Source organism: Phyllostomus hastatus, unplaced genomic scaffold, assembly GCF_019186645.2.
Source record: "Phyllostomus hastatus isolate PE091 unplaced genomic scaffold, TTU_PhHast_1.1 phas_contig_64, whole genome shotgun sequence".
In the NCBI taxonomy this organism is placed as follows: Eukaryota; Metazoa; Chordata; class Mammalia; order Chiroptera; family Phyllostomidae; genus Phyllostomus; species Phyllostomus hastatus.
In genome coordinates, this window is record NW_025333928.1 from 9,992,023 (window position 1) to 9,996,851 (window position 4,829).

Here is a 4,829-nt window from a genome sequence, read left to right on the forward strand (position 1 = left end):
TCTTGAGCACCCTGCTCATCTCCATCTCTCCAGGGCCTGTATGGAGCGTAGTGTAGAGGGGGTGCGTGGTAATCACTGTTGAAGGAGTTAGAAGAGAGCTTAGGGCAGGCACGTGAGCCCTCGAGTGGCAAGTTCCCCGCAGCCCTTGCAGCCCTGACACACGGCGCATGTCCGGCCTCGGGGAAACACTGTCTAAAGGGGAGATTGCAAACTGGTGGACTGAAATACCATTTAATTTTTTTTATAAATTGTGGTGAGAAAAACGTGTAGCAGAAAATTCCCCATTTTAACCAGTTTTAAGTACAATTCAGTAGTCTTAAGTATGTTCACATTATCATGCCACAGGTCCCCAGAACGTTTTCATCTGGCGAATCTAAAACTGTGCGCATTCAACTACAACTCACCACCATTCTACTTTGTTTGTACCGCTCGGCTGCTTTAGAACCTCGTGTAAGTGGGACTGCACTGTATTCATTTTGTATGTGATTGGCTTAGTCACTCAGCACAATGTCCTCAAGACATTGTCACCCATGTTGTAGCACATGCCAGGTACGCACTGCATGCATGTGTGCACCACGTTTGTCTTTCCATTCATCTCCCGATGGACGCTTGAGTTACTTCCACCACTGGGCTGTTGTGAATACTGCTGCTGCCAACATGGATGTGCAAATATCTCTTCAAGATCCTGCTTTTAATTCTTTTGGGTATATACCCAAAGTGGAATTGCTGAATCATATGGTGATTCTATTTTTAGTCTTTTGAAGAGCAGCATACTGTTTTCCATAGTGACCGCACCATTTTACATTCCCATCAACAGTAGGCAAGGGTTCAATGTCACTAAGCCTCACCAACACTTCTTTCCTTTCTTCTTTTCTTCCTTCCTTCCTTTCTTTTCTTTTCTTTCTTTTTTTTTTTTTGGTAGTTTTCTTTTAAAGATTTTTTTCTTTATTTTTTAGAGCAAGGAAGGGAGGAAGAAAGAGAGGGAGAGAAACATCAATGTGTGGTTGCCTCTTGAGCGCCCCCTACTGGGTACTTGGCCCACAACCCAGGCATATGCCCTGACTGGGAATCGAACTGGCGACTCTCAGTCCACTGAGCCACACCAGCCAGGGCTGACAGTAGATATCTTAATGGGTATGAGGTGATATCTTGTTGTGGTTTTAATTTGTATTTCCCTAATGGTTAGTGATGTTGAGCGTGTTTTCATATGAATGTTGACCATATTTGTATCTTGTCTTTGGAGAAATGTCTATTTAAATTCTTTGCCCATTTTTAAACCCAGTTATTTGGTATTTTGTTGTTGAGTCATAGGTGTTCTTTATGTAGTTTGGTTATTAACCCCTTATCGGATGTGTTGCCTTTTGCTCTGCTGATTGTGTCACCTGACGCACGGAACCCTTTAAGTCCGATGTAGCGACACTCACCTATTTTTGCTTTTGACATGCCCTTCATGTCATATCAAAGAAATCGTTGCCAAATCCAATGCCACGAAGCTTTTCCTCTAGTTTTTTTTTCTAGGAATTTTATAGTTTTAGACCTTATGTTTGATCTTTAATCCTTTCTGAGTTAATTTTTCTATATAATGTTAGGTAATGGTTCAACTTCATTTTGCGTGTGGATGTCCAGTTTTCCCAGCACCATTTGTTGAAAATACTGTCCTTTCCCTCTTAGGTGGCCTTGGAACCCTTGTTAAAGATCATTGGACCATATGTGTGAGGGCCTATTTTGGGGTTCTGCGTTCCATTCCACTGACCTGTATGTATGTATATATGTATGTATGCATTTGTTTATTTATTTCATTCTTTTCCTCACATAAGGATATGTTTATTGGTTTAAAAATATTTTTAAATTAATTAATTTTGTTATTTCCATCACTATTTATACCCTCTATACCCTCTTCCACCTCCACCCATTCCCCTCCCCGTTTATTAATTTAGAAAGAAAGAAAGGGAAAGGTAGAGAGAAACACTGATGTTAGAGAAACATTGATTTGTTGCCTCCCGCACTTGCTCCAACCTGGGATCCAACCTGAAACCTTTTGGCATACGGGCTGATGCGCCAACCGACTGAGCCACCCAGCCAGGGCTGTATGTCTGTCTTAACGCTAGTTTTGACTACGGTAGCTGTGTGATGAGTTCTGAAATCAGGAAGCATGAGTCTTCTAACTTTGTTCTTCTTTTTCGAGATTATTTTGGCTATTTGGAATTCCTTGAGATTCCATATACATATTAGGATGATTTTTTTTTCTATTTAACTTTTTAAAAATTAGGTCTAATCAGTTAGAATTAAATGTAGCTGTAAGCAACAGAGACCTCACTACAGTAACTCAGACTAAAGAAAAGTCTGTTTCTCTTAGGTATAAAAAAAAAAAAGACTGGAGGGAGGCAGCTGGGTCTTTGTGCAAATTAGAAAAGGATGCCCATTCTCCAAGAGCCCTTTTCCCACCTGTGGGAAAATGGTTGCAATGTGTTGATTTTGTGTGAATAAGACCTTCCACTAGTACATTCCAGAAAATGGTCACGACATGCATATGAATCTGCAACCACGTGAATGGTGTGCCCTCACGTGTAGTGCCTTGCGATGCCAGAGTTCCTGGCCTGGGCAGGGGTGCTGGCTCTGCAGCACCACCAAGGGCCTGGCTTCCCTCTGTGTTTCTGCCTCATCCCAGCTCTCAGCTCCGTCCTCAGAGTCACAAGATGGCTGCTGATGCTCACATCTGTTCTGGCAGGAAGAAGGAGGAGAAGGGCTGGGGAGCAAAACGGGCACCTGTCTCACCAACGGAAAGCCCCTGCTGGAGAGACTTTATGCATCTCAATTCGTGGAATCCACAGCTTCTATTTCACTGGCCACCCCTAAATGCAGCAGAGACAAGGAAATTCATTTTTTTTACCTGAGCGGTCTGTGACCTCAGATACAGAACCCTGGAACTAAGGAAGAAGCTGGCCATGTGAGGGCAGGGGCCGGCTTCCAGTGTTGCTGACACTCAGAACACAGTCGTTCTGTATGCAATTCCAGGTCCAGCCTCCCCTGCCAGCGTGAAGGATCTGGTGATGCTGGCCCTGCATTCCCACGTGGCAATGACTGGCCAAAGCTGAGTAGAAACTGCCTGCTTTGTTTTATTTTCAAAGTTTTCTAATTAAGGTTTAATACGTTCTTAAAATGGGCATTATATTTCTGTGCTTAAAAATCTGAAAGGTACTAAAGAGTGTACAGAGTCCCTGGATAGGTAGTTCAGTTGGTTAAAGGGTCCTCCTTATGTGCCAAGGTTGCAGGTTTGATCCTCCGTCAGGGCACATACAAGAATCAACCAAGGAATGCATAAATAAGTGGAACAACACATCGATGTCTCTCTGTCTCTCAAATCAATAAAAAAATTTTTTTAAAAAGAGTATACAGTGGAAAATCTCCCCCTTGCCCCCTCCCTCAGCACCAAGTTCCTTCCTGTCCCAGGCGCAGCTGGCATTCTCTGTCACCCAGAGATTTTTCCTGCGAATGTGTAAGTAAACACATGTGTCTGTGTGTTCTCCGCCCTCCCTCTTCACACGGATGGTGTGATTTTACATGCTCTTTGTGCCCTGGAGGTTGTTTCACATCAAATCCCCAAACTACTTGTTCTTCTTACAGCTGCATAGTTTGCCACCCTGTGGATGTGCCTGAAGTAGGTCTCTAGTGAAGCGATGGGCATTTAGATAATGTACTTTACAAAACAAAAAGTTGCCGTGAGCAATCTCGCATATAAGTCACATTGCCTATGTGGGAGTATTTCTGTATAATGAATCCCTAGAAGTGAAGTCATTTGGTCAAAGTGAGGGAGCATGTGTTATTTTGATAGATATTGTGAAATTCCCCTCCGGGGGAGGGGCCGCTGGTGCTCCCACAGCGGCGTCCGGCAGGCTGTCCCCCCACGTCCTCGCCAACTCAGAGCGCTGTTGAAAGCTGCCAGCTGCCAAACTGTCAGGCACGCATCAGCATCTGACTGTAGTGTTAGCTTGCATTTCTCTTTTTTGATTTAATCTTTATTGTACTTTTCATTACCATTTAGTCCCCTTACAATCCCTCCCCCAACATTTCTTTTTTTATTAAATACTTCTGCATTTTATTGTTGTTCGAGTACAGTTGTCTGCCTTTTCATTTCTCTTATTATGAGAAAAGATGAGCATCTTTTTATGTGTTTACAAGTCACTCGGGTTTCCTTTTCTTTGACCTGTCTGCTTTGTGTCTGCTGCCATTGTTTAAAGTAGTTTGTCTTTTTCCTGTTTATTTCTAGGAACACTTTACATATTAGGAAAATGGACTCTTCCTCTGTGCTATGGGGAGCAAATAGCTTTCCCCAGTTTGTCATTTTTCCAATCCGGCTCTCTTTTAAACAAAAACCCTTCTGCAGTATGGCACACACAGTGGTCAAATCTTCGCCAAGCGAGCCCCACCACCTGTCGCTTACCACTGTTCATCTCGCTGGGGCTCTCGCCGTGGGAACTTTTTCAGTTTTACATGGTTGAGTTTATCAGTCTAGGTTTTGTGTCACGGTGAGGCCTCATCCACTCTGAGATTAAAAAGAAATTCTGACATGGCATAGTGTAATACTGTTACTGTTTATTGTTTTCACTTAGATCTTCAATGTGATGTGTCCTAGTGCAAGGTGTGAGGTATAGAGCGCCTTTTTAAAAAATATATTTCATTTGGCCCTGGCTGAGGTGGCTCAGTGGATTGAGTGCCAGCCCTCAAACCAGGGGGTCGCCTGTTTGATTCCCGGTCGGGGCACGTGCCTGGGTTTCAGGCCTGGTCTCCAGTGTGGGGCATGTGGGAGGCGGCCACACATTGATGTGTCT